The 17629-nt window shown below is 39.9% G+C and overlaps 2 non-coding genes and 1 pseudogene across 2 annotated transcripts; all 3 read left to right on the forward strand.

Annotated features, from left to right (window-relative positions):
• Positions 1-11952: 11952 nt before the first annotated feature.
• LOC148165227 (small subunit ribosomal RNA) lies at positions 11953-13873 on the forward strand. The gene has a single exon (XR_015771658.1). It is a non-coding gene; the product is annotated as a small subunit ribosomal RNA (ribosomal RNA).
• Positions 13874-15490: 1617 nt separating this feature from the next.
• On the forward strand, positions 15491-15647 carry LOC148165228 (5.8S ribosomal RNA). The gene has a single exon (XR_015771657.1). It is a non-coding gene; the product is annotated as a 5.8S ribosomal RNA (ribosomal RNA).
• Positions 15648-16305: 658 nt separating this feature from the next.
• Positions 16306-17629, forward strand: LOC148165229 (large subunit ribosomal RNA; annotated as a pseudogene; the record flags this gene model as incomplete).

Below are 17629 nucleotides of genomic sequence, written 5' to 3' on the forward strand. Positions count from 1 at the left end.
TGGCGCCATTTTAGGGTCAGGTCAGGTCAAATTATGCTTAACATTCAAAAAAAATACGTAAATTAACCCAGAATCTTGTAATTTTTGACATTTCTGAAGTTCCAGACCTGTCATATAGATGGCGCCATTTTTGAGTCAAAATAGGCGCCAAAATTCAAAAACAATATGTAAAATAAAGGAAAAAACAGTAATTTTTGACATTTCTGAAGTTCCAGACCTGACACATAGATGGCGCCATTTTAGGGTCAGGTCAGGTCAAATTATGCTTAAAATTCAAGAAAAATACGTAAATTAACCCAGAATCTTCCCAGAATCTTGTAATTTTTGACATTTCTGAAGTTCCAGACCTGTCATTTAGATGGCGCCATTTTTGAGTCAAAATAGGCGCCGAAATTCAAAAACAATATGTAAAATAAAGGAAAAAACAGTAATTTTTGACATTTCTGAAGTTCCAGACCTGACACATAGATGGCGCCATTTTAGGGTCAGGTCAGGTCAAATTATGCTTAACATTCAAAAAAAATACGTAAATTAACCCAGAATCTTGTAATTTTTGACATTTCTGAAGTTCCAGACCTGTCATATAGATGGCGCCATTTTTGAGTCAAAATAGGCGCCAAAATTCAAAAACAATATGTAAAATAAAGGAAAAAACAGTAATTTTTGACATTTCTGAAGTTCCAGACCTGACACATAGATGGCGCCATTTTAGGGTCAGGTCAGGTCAAATTATGCTTAAAATTCAAGAAAAATACGTAAATTAACCCAGAATCTTCCCAGAATCTTGTAATTTTTGACATTTCTGAAGTTCCAGACCTGTCACATAGATGGCGCCATTTTTGAGTTAAAATAGGCGCCAAAATTCAAAAACAATATGTAAAATATAGGAAAAAACAGTAATTTTTGACATTTGTGAAGTTCCAGACCTGTCACATAGATGGCGCCATTTTTGAGTCAAAATAGGCGCCAAAATTCAAAAACAATATGTAAAAATAAAGGAAAAACAGTAATTTTTGACATTTATGAAGTTCCAGACCTGACACATAGATGGCGCCATTTTAGGGTCAGTTAGGTCAAATTATGCTTAAAATTCAAGAAAAATACGTAAATTAACACAGAATCTTGTAATTTTTGACATTTCTGAAGTTCCAGACCTGACACATAGATGACGCCATTTTAGGGTCAGGTCAGGTCAAATTATGCTTAAAATTCAAGAAAAATACGTAAATTAACACAGAATCTTGTAATTTTTGACATTTCTGAAGTTCCAGACCTGACACATAGATGACGCCATTTTAGGGTCAGGTCAGGTCAAATTATGCTTAAAATTCAAGAAAAATACGTAAATTAACCCAGAATCTTGTAATTTTTGACATTTCTGAAGTTCCAGACCTGTCATATAGATGGCGCCATTTTTGAGTCAAAATAGGCGCCAAAATTAAAAAACAATATGTAAAATAAAGGAAAAACAGTAATTTTTGACATTTATGAAGTTCCAGACCTGACACATAGATGGCGCCATTTTAGGGTCAGGTCAGGTCAAATTATGCTTAAAATTCAAGAAAAATACGTAAATGAACCCAGAATCTTGTAATTTTTGACATTTATGAAGTTCCAGACCTGACACATAGATGGCGCCATTTTAGGGTCAGTTAGGTCAAATTATGCTTAAAATTCAAGAAAAATACGTAAATTAACCCAGAATCTTGTAATTTTTGACATTTCTGAAGTTCCAGACCTGTCATATAGATGGCGCCATTTTTGAGTTAAAATAGGCGCCAAAATTCAAAAACAATATGTAAAATATAGGAAAAAACAGTAATTTTTGACATTTGTGAAGTTCCAGACCTGTCACATAGATGGCGCCATTTTTGAGTCAAAATAGGCGCCAAAATTCAAAAACAATATGTAAAATATAGGAAAAACAGTAATTTTTGACATTTATGAAGTTCCAGACCTGACACATAGATGGCGCCATTTTAGGGTCAGTTAGGTCAAATTATGCTTAAAATTCAAGAAAAATACGTAAATTAACCCAGAATCTTGTAATTTTTGACATTTGTGAAGTTCCAGACCTGTCATATAGATGGCGCCATTTTTGAGTCAAAATAGGCGCCAAAATTCAAAAACAATATGTAAAATAAAGGAAAAAACAGTAATTTTTGACATTTCTGAAGTTCCAGACCTGACACATAGATGGCGCCATTTTAGGGTCAGGTCAGGTCAAATTATGCTTAAAATTCAAGAAAAAATACGTAAATTAACCCAGAATCTTCCCAGAATCTTGTAATTTTTGACATTTCTGAAGTTCCAGACCTGTCACATAGATGGCGCCATTTTTGAGTTAAAATAGGCGCCAAAATTCAAAAACAATATGTAAAATATAGGAAAAAACAGTAATTTTTGACATTTGTGAAGTTCCAGACCTGTCACATAGATGGCGCATTTTTGAGTCAAAATAGGCGCCAAAATTCAAAAACAATATGTAAAATAAAGGAAAAACAGTAATTTTTGACATTTATGAAGTTCCAGACCTGACACATAGATGGCGCCATTTTAGGGTCAGTTAGGTCAAATTATGCTTAAAATTCAAGAAAAATACGTAAATTAACCCAGAATCTTGTAATTTTTGACATTTCTGAAGTTCCAGACCTGTCATATAGATGGCGCCATTTTTGAGTCAAAATAGGCGCCAAAATTCAAAAACAATATGTAAAATAAAGGAAAAAACAGTAATTTTTGACATTTATGAAGTTCCAGACCTGACACATAGATGGCGCCATTTTAGGGTCAGGTCAGGTCAAATTATGCTTAACATTCAAAAAAAATACGTAAATTAACCCAGAATCTTGTAATTTTTGACATTTCTGAAGTTCCAGACCTGTCATATAGATGGCGCCATTTTTGAGTCAAAATAGGCGCCAAAATTCAAAAACAATATGTAAAATAAAGGAAAAAACAGTAATTTTTGACATTTCTGAAGTTCCAGACCTGACACATAGATGGCGCCATTTTAGGGTCAGGTCAGGTCAAATTATGCTTAAAATTCAAGAAAAATACGTAAATTAACCCAGAATCTTCCCAGAATCTTGTAATTTTTGACATTTCTGAAGTTCCAGACCTGTCATTTAGATGGCGCCATTTTTGAGTCAAAATAGGCGCCGAAATTCAAAAACAATATGTAAAATAAAGGAAAAAACAGTATTTCTGAAGTTCCAGACCTGACACATAGATGGCGCCATTTTAGGGTCAGGTCAGGTCAAATTATGCTTAACATTCAAAAAAAATACGTAAATTAACCCAGAATCTTGTAATTTTTGACATTTCTGAAGTTCCAGACCTGTCATATAGATGGCGCCATTTTTGAGTCAAAATAGGCGCCAAAATTCAAAAACAATATGTAAAATAAAGGAAAAAAACAGTAATTTTTGACATTTCTGAAGTTCCAGACCTGACACATAGATGGCGCCATTTTAGGGTCAGGTCAGGTCAAATTATGCTTAAAATTCAAGAAAAATACGTAAATTAACCCAGAATCTTCCCAGAATCTTGTAATTTTTGACATTTCTGAAGTTCCAGACCTGTCACATAGATGGCGCCATTTTTGAGTTAAAATAGGCGCCAAAATTCAAAAACAATATGTAAAATATAGGAAAAAAACAGTAATTTTTGACATTTGTGAAGTTCCAGACCTGTCACATAGATGGCGCCATTTTTGAGTCAAAATAGGCGCCAAAATTCAAAAACAATATGTAAAATAAAGGAAAAACAGTAATTTTTGACATTTATGAAGTTCCAGACCTGACACATAGATGGCGCCATTTTAGGGTCAGTTAGGTCAAATTATGCTTAAAATTCAAGAAAAATACGTAAATTAACACAGAATCTTGTAATTTTTGACATTTCTGAAGTTCCAGACCTGACACATAGATGACGCCATTTTAGGGTCAGGTCAGGTCAAATTATGCTTAAAATTCAAGAAAAATACGTAAATTAACACAGAATCTTGTAATTTTTGACATTTCTGAAGTTCCAGACCTGACACATAGATGACGCCATTTTAGGGTCAGGTCAGGTCAAATTATGCTTAAAATTCAAGAAAAATACGTAAATTAACCCAGAATCTTGTAATTTTTGACATTTCTGAAGTTCCAGACCTGTCATATAGATGGCGCCATTTTTGAGTCAAAATAGGCGCCAAAATTAAAAAACAATATGTAAAATAAAGGAAAAACAGTAATTTTTGACATTTATGAAGTTCCAGACCTGACACATAGATGGCGCCATTTTAGGGTCAGGTCAGGTCAAATTATGCTTAAAATTCAAGAAAAATACGTAAATGAACCCAGAATCTTGTAATTTTTGACATTTATGAAGTTCCAGACCTGACACATAGATGGCGCCATTTTAGGGTCAGTTAGGTCAAATTATGCTTAAAATTCAAGAAAAATACGTAAATTAACCCAGAATCTTGTAATTTTTGACATTTCTGAAGTTCCAGACCTGTCATATAGATGGCGCCATTTTTGAGTTAAAATAGGCGCCAAAATTCAAAAACAATATGTAAAATATAGGAAAAAAACAGTAATTTTTGACATTTGTGAAGTTCCAGACCTGTCACATAGATGGCGCCATTTTTGAGTCAAAATAGGCGCCAAAATTCAAAAACAATATGTAAAATATAGGAAAAACAGTAATTTTTGACATTTATGAAGTTCCAGACCTGACACATAGATGGCGCCATTTTAGGGTCAGTTAGGTCAAATTATGCTTAAAATTCAAGAAAAATACGTAAATTAACCCAGAATCTTGTAATTTTTGACATTTGTGAAGTTCCAGACCTGTCATATAGATGGCGCCATTTTTGAGTCAAAATAGGCGCCAAAATTCAAAAACAATATGTAAAATAAAGGAAAAAACAGTAATTTTTGACATTTCTGAAGTTCCAGACCTGACACATAGATGGCGCCATTTTAGGGTCAGGTCAGGTCAAATTATGCTTAAAATTCAAGAAAAATACGTAAATTAACCCAGAATCTTCCCAGAATCTTGTAATTTTTGACATTTCTGAAGTTCCAGACCTGTCACATAGATGGCGCCATTTTTGAGTTAAAATAGGCGCCAAAATTCAAAAACAATATGTAAAATATAGGAAAAAACAGTAATTTTTGACATTTGTGAAGTTCCAGACCTGTCACATAGATGGCGCCATTTTTGAGTCAAAATAGGCGCCAAAATTCAAAAACAATATGTAAAATAAAGGAAAAACAGTAATTTTTGACATTTATGAAGTTCCAGACCTGACACATAGATGGCGCCATTTTAGGGTCAGTTAGGTCAAATTATGCTTAAAATTCAAGAAAAATACGTAAATTAACCCAGAATCTTGTAATTTTTGACATTTCTGAAGTTCCAGACCTGTCATATAGATGGCGCCATTTTTGAGTCAAAATAGGCGCCAAAATTCAAAAACAATATGTAAAATAAAGGAAAAAACAGTAATTTTTGACATTTCTGAAGTTCCAGACCTGACACATAGATGGCGCCATTTTAGGGTCAGGTCAGGTCAAATTATGCTTAAAATTCAAGAAAAATACGTAAATTAACCCAGAATCTTCCCAGAATCTTGTAATTTTTGACATTTCTGAAGAGAAGAGTTCCAGACCTGTCATTTAGATGGCGCCATTTTTGAGTCAAAATAGGCGCCGAAATTCAAAAACAATATGTAAAATAAAGGAAAAAACAGTAATTTTTGACATTTCTGAAGTTCCAGACCTGACACATAGATGACGCCATTTTAGGGTCAGGTCATCAAATTATGCTTAAAATTCAAGAAAAATACGTAAATTAACCCAGAATCTTCCCAGAATCTTGTAATTTTTGACATTTCTGAAGTTCCAGACCTGTCATTTAGATGGCGCCATTTTTGAGTCAAAATAGGCGCCGAAATTCAAAAACAATATGTAAAATAAAGGAAAAAACAGTAATTTTTGACATTTCTGAAGTTCCAGACCTGACACATAGATGACGCCATTTTAGGGTCAGGTCAGGTCAAATTATGCTTAAAATTCAAGAAAAATACGTAAATGAACCCAGAATCTTGTAATTTTTGACATTTATGAAGTTCCAGACCTGACACATAGATGGCGCCACTTTTGGGTCAAAATGGGCGCCAAATTTCAAAAAAAATATGTAAATAAAGTAAAAACCAGTAATTTTTGACATTTGTGAAGTTCCAGACCTGTCATATAGATGGCGCCACTAAATTATGTTTTCGACTAACAGGTGGCGATACCAACATTAATAGTTACAGAAAGCTGTAATTTTTTTGACTTTCAAGTTTAGGTAACTGTTCTACAGATGGCGCCAGCATTGCTACAAATACAGGAACCTGTAGTTGTTTTTTGACATTTGACATCTTGACCTAATCTATAGGTCTAAAGATCAGCAATAGAATGGACTTCAAAGTTGATAATAAAGCTTTATTTTTATTATATATCGTAAATGGATTGTGTTTAAGCATAACGTTTGAATGGTTATGCAACCGCTTAAACTAATTGTTGCCGAACTTTCGTCTTTCCTTTGCATTCTTGAATAACGGAAATATAGATGGATTATTTTTGTGCATGAATTTTAAATTGTTATGCAACCATGAAAACACTAATTATTTTCTTTTTTCGGAGTTTTTTCAGATTATTGAAAGTCTGACACAAAACCTGTCCGTAACTGCGGCGTTCTCGCCAAACGCTACAGCTTGAAAAATCTAAAATTCGCATAGTCTAAATGTCCGAGAAAAATCGAAATTAAATGAAAACGAACAAAAGTTCGGACCGAACTAACATTAATCGAAAGTGGATGTCATAATTTTAAGTCCCTAACTAAACGGGATCTAAAACCCTTTCGAAACTGTGGCGTTCGAATTTTGATGAAAATTATTCCAAGTCCAAAGTCGGAACTGAAGCGTTCACATTGAACGCTACAGTTTCGAGAATCTATTCGGAACTGAAGCGTTCACATTGAACGCTACAGTTTCGAGAATCTATTCGGAACTGAAGCGTTCACATTGAACGCTACAGTTTCGAGAATCTATTCGGAACTGAGGCGTTCACTTTGAACGTTACAGTTTCGAGAATTTATTCGGAACTGAAGCGTTCACATTGAACGTTACAGTTTCGAAAGGACAAAATTAACAAAGACCAAAAGTCCGAGAAAAATTGAAATTAAATGAAAATGAACAAAAGTTCGGACCGAACTAACATTAATCGAAAGTGGATGTCATAATTTTAAGTCCCTAACTGAACGGGATCTAAAACCCTTTCGAAACTGTGGCGTTCGAATTTTGATGAAAATTATTCTAAGTCCAAAGTCGGAACTGAAGCGTTCACATTGAACGCTACAGTTTCGAAAATCTATTCGGAACTGAAGCGTTCACACTGGCGATTGCTTATGCAACCATGAAAGCACAAATATGAAACGCTACAGTTTCGAAAACTCATTCGGAACTGAAGCGTTCACACTGGCGATTGTTTATGCAACCATGAAAGCACAAAAATGAAACGCCACAGTTGCGAAAACTCATTCGGAACTGATGCGTTTACACCGAACGCTACAGTTTTGAAACCTCGTTCGGAACTGATGCGTTCAAAAATGTCGAAATTTTTACAAGTCCAGTTTCGGAACTGTAGCGACTGCATGGACTTAGCGCGAAAAGGACACATTCAGTGGGAACTGTAGCGGTAGGGACCCGTAAAAAAAGTAAAAAAAATAATAAAATATTTTATTTTTTGCTTTTTACCTTCCGTATACACAATTTTTTTTTTTTTTTTTTTTTTTTTTTTTTTAAAGTCCAAATTGGGAACTGTAGCGGTCAACAGAAAAAAAAACTTTTTCCATCAACCACATACAATTCCCATTTTTAATATAATATTATTATTTATATTAATATTATAATTATTCATAATATATTACTGAACATTTGCTTCTCCTCAGTTTCGTTCTTTGGTTTCCAATATCATTCACTCGATCATATTTAATTCAAGCTTGTTATCGGAGGAGAAACAAGTCTTTCACAATTTTCACCAGTTCTGCTTACCATGTGACGGATCTTTTGTTTTTCAACGGGCGGAACAATAATCGAGATTTTTACTGCTTGGTGTTTCGGGCTTTGTGTTTTATTTTATAGATCCGTCACATTATTCAAGTAAATTATTCAATTCAATTTGTCGTCTGCATTAGAGTCAAGATTATTAATTTCATCTCATTTGCAGACGACTTTGGATAAGAGCACTGGGTGGTCACGTTTTTTAACTAGCGGTGAATTAGCTAATTCGTTCGCAAAATGCACGTTACAGGCGGACTAATTCACATTTCGCTATTCATCGAGAAATTTTTATTCACAGCGGTATATTGTCTTTCTAGAGACTTACCACTTTTTATTTCATCGATGTATTTTTATTTTTAATTTAGCATAATATCATTAAACGGGGTCGCGATGTACGAGAGGTAACAGATCGTACGGACGCGCACATTTGATTTCATGTCAATCCATTCATCGTGCGTACTTGTCCGTCATCGCTGCCACTTACCATCACTACTCCCTATATATGCCACCGCGGCAGCGATCAGCTCTGAATCGCTCGATGCGTGAAACGATCGAAATCCCATAGTGCGCCGGCCGCTCGCTATGGGCGAGGGGTAGAGTAAAACGGTCTGATCGCTCGGTGCAAAAGTCCGTTTGGGTACTTAGAGACGGAATTTTAAAATTCTGATTTCGCAGATCAATTTCAAGGATTATTAGGACTCGAATGCTGTCGACCATGTTTTGTAAAAAAAGTTTTTTACGTTTTTACGGCAATTTGACTGAACGCTACAGTTTCGAAAAAAAGTCGGAACTGTGGCGTTCGATCGAAATTTTTCCAAGTCCGAAGTCGAAACTGTAGCGGTCGACCAAAATTTTTCTAAGTCCGATTCGAAACTGAGGCGTTCGACCGAAATTTTTCCAAGTCCAATTCGAAACTGTAGCGTTCGAACAAAATTTTTCTAAGTCCGAAGTCGAAACTGTAGCGTTCGGCGCTCATTCGTCTAAGTCCGAACTCGGAAGTGTAGCGGTTGACAAATTTACATTGACCAAAAGTCCGAGAAAAATCGAAATTAAATCCAAACGAACAAATGTTTGGGTCGAACTAGCATCGATAGAAGGTAGATTTTATAATTTCAAGCTCCTAATTAAACGGGATCTAAAACCCTCTGGAAACTGAGGCGTTCGAAATTTTGATGAAAATTTTTCTAAGTCCGAAATAGGAACTGTGGCGGTCGAGCGAAATTTTTCTAAGTCCGTAGTCGAAACTGAGGTGTTCGAATTTTTGATAAAAATTTTTCTAAGTCTCATGTTGGAACTGTGGCGGTCGAGCGAAATTTTTCCAAGTCCGAAGTCGAAACTGTAGCGTTCGAACGAAATTTTTCTAAGTCCGAAGTCGAAACTGTAGCGTTCGGCGCTCATTCGTCTAAGTCCGAAGTCGGAAGTGTAGCGGTTGACAAATTTACATTGACCAAAAGTACGAGAAAAATCGAAATTAAATGCAAACGAACAAATGTTTGGGTCGAACTAACATCGATAGAAGGTAGATTTTATAATTTCAAGCTTCTAATTAAACGGGATCTAAAACCCTCTGGAAACTGAGGCGTTCGAAATTTTGATGAAAATTTTTCTAAGTCCGAAATAGGAACTGTGGCGGTCGAGCGAAATTTTTCTAAGTCCGTAGTCGAAACTGAGGTGTTCGAATTTTTGATAAAAATTTTTCTAAGTCTCATGTTGGAACTGTGGCGGTCGAGCGAAATTTTTCCAAGTCCGAAGTCGAAACTGTAGCGTTCGAACGAAATTTTTCTAAGTCCGAAGTCGAAACTGTAGCGGTCGACCAAAATTTTTCTAAGTCCGATTCGAAACTGAGGCGTTCGACCGAAATTTTTCTAAGTCCAATTCGAAACTGTGGCGGTCGAGCGAAATTTTTCTAAGTCCGAAGTCGAAACTGTAGCGTTCGGCGCTCATTCGTCTAAGTCCGAAGTCGGAAGTGTAGCGGTTGATAAATTTACATTGACCAAAAGTCCCAGAAAAATCGAAATTAAATGCAAACGAACAAAAGTTACGGTCGAACTAACACCAAACAAGGGTGGCTGTGATAATTTCAAACCCCTAACTAAACGGGATCTAAAACCCTCTGGAAACTGAGGCGTTCGAAATTTTGATGAAAATTATTCTAAGTCCGAAGTCGGAACTGAGGTGTTCGGTCGAAATGCCGTAAAAACGTAAAAAATATTTTTTTCAAAACACCGTTAACGGCATTCGAGTCCTAATGACCCTTGAAATTGATCTGCGAAATCAGAATTTTAAAATTCCGTCTCTAAGTACCCAAACGGACTTTTGCACCGAGCGATCAGACCGATTTACCCGACCCCTCGCCCATAGCGAGCGGCCGGCGCGCTATGGGATTTCGACCGTTTCGCGCATCGAGTGATTCAGAGCTGAACGCTGCCGCGCTGGCATATATAGGGATAGTAGTGGTGGTATGTAGCAGCGGACAAAAGCGTACGATCGAAATGTGATTTTATGTGCGTCCGATTATCTTGTTACCTCTCGTACACCGCGACTTACCCGTAGTTGGGACGATGGCCGGAATGTGTACCCTGTGGACCCACCATCGTTTGAGGGATGACAAATCTTGCCATTGACCATGCACAGCGAGATTGCGGATGCGGCGAGCGTTTCTATGTTAGCGGTCCAAATGCAATCAAAGATTTTATGTGTTCGTGTCAGAACGACCAAAAATTAACAAATGCGTCAACTCACTAAAGTCCGAGCGAGAATTTTGAAATAAATAAAATTTCATAAACTCGTAACGTGTGAATATTTCTAAAGAGAAATCTCACAATAAACCGTCGCTTTCAATCTAGCGAAGAGTATGGAGAATGTTTGAACTTTTGCTTGTCGACGACGATATTTTTTCTTTACGATAAAATTTCAAGTCGATGTGCCCAAAAATCTCTAAATTTTGAACTGGGAAATTATTTCTTCGTCCGATGAATCGCATTGATCTCTGTTTTTGACGAAAAAAAGACGGATAAAATGCAGCATTCAATCAAGGATATAAAATAAAAGAAAAATTTTCCGTAAAAACTATATTACAATGGAGGATTATGTTTCTACTTTTCGTCCGATGAGTCGCAACAAAAATAAGTAATCCATCCGTCGTTGTTCGTTTAGTCGATCTGAATGCACTGTAAAAATTTATTAAAGTAAAATGTTACGTTTGCATTTCATGAATTTTGACAAACGTGTACCGAAATGTGTACAAATTATTTATTTCGACGACGACGACAACTTAGAACGGATGAATAAAATTAATTGTTGCAAGATTCAAACAAGGATGAAAAAGTCATAGAAAATTATTCCGTAACCATGATATTGGATTATTTTTTCTTCACTCTCTCCTCCGATGAGTCGCAACAAATAAAAATCCATAAATCAATTCATCCGTCGTTGTTCGTTTAGTCGATCTGAATGCACTGTAAAAATTTATTAAAGTAAAAATGTTACGTTGCATTTCATGAATTTTGACAAACGTGTACCCCGAAGTGTGTACAAATTATTTATTTCGACGACGACGACAACTTAGAACGGATGAATAAGAATAAAATTGTTGCAGGAGATTCAATCAAGGATGATGTGAAAAAAATGTCGAAAAATTTTCCATCCAGAAAGATCGCGTGGCGTTACGTCTCTTCTTACGAGGTTTTCGTTTCGCAGACACGCACACTTTCTTCAAAACAATAATAGGAAAGTGTTCAGTTTTTTATAAGAGCAGCAGGTGTCTTTCCGAAATTCTACGATTATTGTAGCTTATATGACTAGAAGGAAAGAAAGACTAAAACTCTCTTATTTTAAAACAAGAACGCAGTTCCCTGGTTGATCCTGCCAGTAGTCATATGCTTGTCTCAAAGATTAAGCCATGCATGTCTCAGTACAAGCCAAATTAAGGTGAAACCGCGAAAGGCTCATTAAATCAGTTATGGTTCCTTAGATCGTACCCACATTTACTTGGATAACTGTGGTAATTCTAGAGCTAATACATGCAAACAGAGCTCCAACCGGAAACGGAAGGAGCGCTTTTATTAGATCAAAACCAATCGGTGGCGGTCTCCGTCATCGTACAACTTGGTGACTCTGAATAACTTTACGCTGATCGCACGGTCTCGCACCGGCGACGCATCTTTCAAATGTCTGCCTTATCAACTGTCGATGGTAGGTTCTGCGCCTACCATGGTTGTAACGGGTAACGGGGAATCAGGGTTCGATTCCGGAGAGGGAGCCTGAGAAACGGCTACCACATCCAAGGAAGGCAGCAGGCGCGCAAATTACCCACTCCCGGCACGGGGAGGTAGTGACGAAAAATAACGATACGGGACTCATCCGAGGCCCCGTAATCGGAATGAGTACACTCTAAACCCTTTAACGAGGATCAATTGGAGGGCAAGTCTGGTGCCAGCAGCCGCGGTAATTCCAGCTCCAATAGCGTATATTAAAGTTGTTGCGGTTAAAAAGCTCGTAGTCGAATCTGTGTCCCGCGCCGCCGGTTCATCGTTCGCGGTGTCAACTGGCGTGCCGCGGGACGTCCTGCCGGTGGGCTTAGCTCGAGAGGGCGGCCCAACTCAATCCCGCCGCGGTGCTCTTCATTGAGTGTCGAGGTGGGCCGGCACGTTTACTTTGAACAAATTAGAGTGCTTAAAGCAGGCTAAAACTTCGCCTGAATACTGTGTGCATGGAATAATGGAATAGGACCTCGGTTCTATTTTGTTGGTTTTCGGAACCCCGAGGTAATGATTAATAGGAACGGATGGGGGCATTCGTATTGCGACGTTAGAGGTGAAATTCTTGGATCGTCGCAAGACGGACAGAAGCGAAAGCATTTGCCAAAAACGCTTTCATTGATCAAGAACGAAAGTTAGAGGTTCGAAGGCGATCAGATACCGCCCTAGTTCTAACCATAAACGATGCCAGCTAGCGATCCGCCGACGTTCTTCCGATGACTCGGCGGGCAGCTTCCGGGAAACCAAAGCTTTTGGGTTCCGGGGGAAGTATGGTTGCAAAGCTGAAACTTAAAGGAATTGACGGAAGGGCACCACCAGGAGTGGAGCCTGCGGCTTAATTTGACTCAACACGGGAAACCTCACCAGGCCCGGACACCGGAAGGATTGACAGATTGAGAGCTCTTTCTTGATTCGGTGGGTGGTGGTGCATGGCCGTTCTTAGTTGGTGGAGCGATTTGTCTGGTTAATTCCGATAACGAACGAGACTCTAGCCTGCTAAATAGGCGTATTTCGACATCCCAAAGGCCCGTCGATCCTGGGTTCGCCCGGTGGTCGTGCGCGGTTTTTACTGTCGGCGTACAAACAATTCTTCTTAGAGGGACAGGCGGCTTCTAGCCGCACGAGATTGAGCAATAACAGGTCTGTGATGCCCTTAGATGTTCTGGGCCGCACGCGCGCTACACTGAAGGAATCAGCGTGTCCTCCCTGACCGAGCGGTCCGGGTAACCCGCTGAACCTCCTTCGTGCTAGGGATTGGGGCTTGCAATTGTTCCCCATGAACGAGGAATTCCCAGTAAGCGTGAGTCATAAGCTCGCGTTGATTACGTCCCTGCCCTTTGTACACACCGCCCGTCGCTACTACCGATTGAATGATTTAGTGAGGTCTTCGGACCGGTACGCGATGGCGTTTCGACGTCGTCGATGTCGCTGGGAAGATGACCAAACTTGATCATTTAGAGGAAGTAAAAGTCGTAACAAGGTTTCCGTAGGTGAACCTGCGGAAGGATCATTAACGTGTCCTCGTACACACGAATTTTGACATATGTATAATTTATTATTATGCATTTTTATTTGATCGTGTCGATGTACACTTTATGTTTTTACAACACCGTCGTCGATGACATGGAGTCGACGGCACGATCTTTTGTCGTGCCGTTGCTTGTTTCTTTTTGAAACACCGTGTGTACGACGTTTTGAACTACGAATCGTACATATTCGGAAAAACAATAGCGTTACGCTGGCCCGCAGCGCCGGTCCTTGCGATCGAGTTTTCTCACCTTTTTTGAACGAGAAAAACCGAATTCGCTCGGGCATACGGCTGTTTCTTCGGGTACCTAGATTTTTTGATTTTTTTTGTACTATCTCTCGATCTTTTCCAATGATGGAAAAAAGGAGGGACGCTTTCGGTTTTTCGACCGGATCGCGGAAAGTTGTGAACTCCACCGCGAAAGTCGAAAGACGTTAGAAGTCCTCTTTTTTCGGACACACGGAGAGGATGTAGCAGAGTAGTCGAGAAAGAAGAAAATCGCAGGTGTCGAATTAGGTTACGACTCCGTGGGTTTTAAATGATTTACGCCCGGCTACGGGACCGGCGAGAAACGCTCCCGATTTTACGATTCGCGTGAATGATGTTCGTCGTTAGACGCTTCAAAGAGTTTTTTGAAAGCGCCGTTAAACGAGCGATCACACACACATCACACCTTGCTTTTTTAATGTTTTTGGTAGATGTGGTAAAGTGATTTCGTTAGAAACGGTAAAATTCTCTTTACGGAGCGTACGACTGCACCATTTCAAAATTATATACACCGTCAATCGTCATTAAGTCACGATATAGAACGGTAAACTTGAGGATTTTATGTTAGACGCTCAGTCTGGCACGTCTATAGATTTTTTCGTCAAAATTCACGATCTGTCTTCGGTTTGGCGACGAAAAAATATAGAAAGAAAATTGAAACACGAACACAAAGACCGCCCGCGAAAATCTCTTTTCGCTTACGGCGGATACTAATTCGCTTTTTCATAACGAGTACGATGATGTAATGATGTGTTGATTCCGATCGATCAAAAACCGTCTCTTCGTCACACTTTTTAAAGTGCTTGACACACGCACACTAAATGAAAGACACAATAAAGGAAAACTACCGAAAATGTAGTTTATGAGAGAAAGCAGCATTATTTATTAAAATTATTGCTGAGAAAAAGGAAATTGGCAAATTCCTAATTAAAATCGTATCGAACATGTCCCATCTTCACACATACATGCTCGTACTTTGCGTGTAAAAGCGGAGACCGCGTGAAAAAGAAAAGTGCTTCTTTTTCGGTGCGCGGATACAAATTTGTGTTTGGGTTAATATTTTTTTTAATTTTTTCGTACGCGTAAAACTGAGACCGACGATCGCGTTCCCTTTCAGACGAGAAAGTACGGACGAAAGACAATTAAGAGCGAGAATCATAAATATCCATACCACAACACCGAAATTTTAGACGTGGCACGTTTCGGAACCACGAAGATCATTTTCGTTTCGGATGTACGCACGTACGCAAAAATTTTTGCAAGACGTGTATAGACAGCTGGACGATCGGCATGATCGGGGTTCTTGTGGAACGAGCGTTTAAATTTTAAAAAGATTACCCTGAACGGTGGATCACTTGGCTCGTGGGTCGATGAAGAACGCAGCTAATTGCGCGTCAACTTGTGAACTGCAGGACACATGAACATCGACATTTCGAACGCACATTGCGGTCCTCGGATATAATGTTCCCGGACCACTCCTGGCTGAGGGTCGTGTCAATTTCAAAGACTGCTCGGTTTTCGTTTTCGGACGAAAACGTCGGAGCGTGTTGGATGTGTTGCGACGCGTCGAATAGGTACTCATTAATGTACGTGATCGTCACTTACGTCACGATATAACGACGCACGCCTCGAACGTGTGCCGAGACGTTTACTCGAGCGTGTTTTTTCGTCAAAAAGGACGGGACGGGTATGCTTTGTATTTTTTTTTTACAAAGTCCGTCGGACGTCCACCTTGCGAATCATAAATACGAAAGTGTTTACGTCGGCACATGTTCTTGCGTGGTGTGTCGTAGAATCGTGTGTTTGTGTGCGTTTCTCGTGCAGCGAGTAAATTTGCGCGACATCTTAAGACGCGAAAGCGACCAACTACTACTTGTTGTAGTTGTTGGCTGGTCTTTCGGCGTAGCACGTCCTATTTCTTCAACATGTCGTCATTTAAAAAAAAAAATGGCGTTTTAAGGTTGAGAACGTTATAGACGGTCGTCGTGTCCGAGACGTGTAATGCAAATCGCGACAGACGTCAGATCGTAAGCGTTTCTGTAAACTTAGCCATTTTTTAAAAAGAAAAATGACGAACACGTATAGCAAGGAATGGGAGACGTGTCGTGATCGTCGAAATGACCGAATGAAAAATTTTTATTTTTCATATGCGACCTCAGAGCAGGTGAGACTACCCGCTGAATTTAAGCATATTACTAAGCGGAGGAAAAGAAACTAACTAGGATTCCCTCAGTAGCGGCGAGCGAACAGGGAGAAGCCCAGCACCGAATCCCGCGGCCGAAACCGGACGCCGGGAAATGTGGTGTTAGGGAGGATCCGTCATCCCGAGATCGTGCGGCGCGTCCAAGTCCATCTTGAACGGGGCCACAGCCCATAGAGGGTGCCAGGCCCGTAGCGACCGCTGCCGATAACGGGAGGATCTCTCCTCAGAGTCGGGTTGCTTGAGAGTGCAGCCCTAAGTGGGTGGTAAACTCCATCTAAGGCTAAATATGACCACGAGACCGATAGCGAACAAGTACCGTGAGGGAAAGTTGAAAAGAACTTTGAAGAGAGAGTTCAATAGTACGTGAAACCGTTCAGGGGTAAACCTGAGAAACCCGAAAGGTCGAAAGGGGAGATTCAGCGTGACTCGATGGCGGCGCTGGACGATCGTGTGACAGATGGCGTACGCGTCGTTTGCACCTTTCGTTTTGTCGATCTGCCGTCGAACGCGTGCACTTCTCCCCCTGTAGGACGTCGCGATCCGTTGAGTGCCGGTCTAAGGCCCGCGGTGGAGCTCGTTCGGACGGTTCGCCGTTCGCCGAATGAACCCGTGGTGTTTCCCGATCGGCTCGCTCGACGGTATACAGATGGCGCGGGGCCGCTACACAGTTAGCGTCCGACCTTCGGCAAGCGCGCCCGTCGTGATGGTGATCGGACCTGGTGCCGGTCCCGTCCCCGGGTGGCTGTTCGCTGAGGTGTTCTCGGACAGACCTCGTTGAAACGCCGATCTGCGACGCTATAGCTTTGGGTACTTTCAGGACCCGTCTTGAAACACGGACCAAGGAGTCTAGCATGTGCGCGAGTCATTGGGATTTAACTAAACCTAAAGGCGCAATGAAAGTGAAGGTCCGCCTTGCGCGGACCAAGGGAGGATGGGCGGTCGTTACGGCTGCCGCCCCGCACTCCCGGGGCGTCTCGTTCTCATTGCGAGAAGAGGCGCACCAAGAGCGTACACGCTGGGACCCGAAAGATGGTGAACTATGCCTGGTCAGGACGAAGTCAGGGGAAACCCTGATGGAGGTCCGTAGCGATTCTGACGTGCAAATCGATCGTCGGAACTGGGTATAGGGGCGAAAGACTAATCGAACCATCTAGTAGCTGGTTCCCTCCGAAGTTTCCCTCAGGATAGCTGGCGCTCATAGCATACGAGTTTCATCCGGTAAAGCGAATGATTAGAGGCATTGGGGTCGAAACGGCCTCAACCTATTCTCA

The sequence above is a fragment of the Gnatocerus cornutus genome, unplaced genomic scaffold (genome assembly GCF_029298725.1).
Source record: "Gnatocerus cornutus isolate USDA-ARS CGAHR unplaced genomic scaffold, icGnaCorn1.1 ctg00000472.1, whole genome shotgun sequence".
Lineage (NCBI taxonomy): Eukaryota > Metazoa > Arthropoda > Insecta > Coleoptera > Tenebrionidae > Gnatocerus > Gnatocerus cornutus.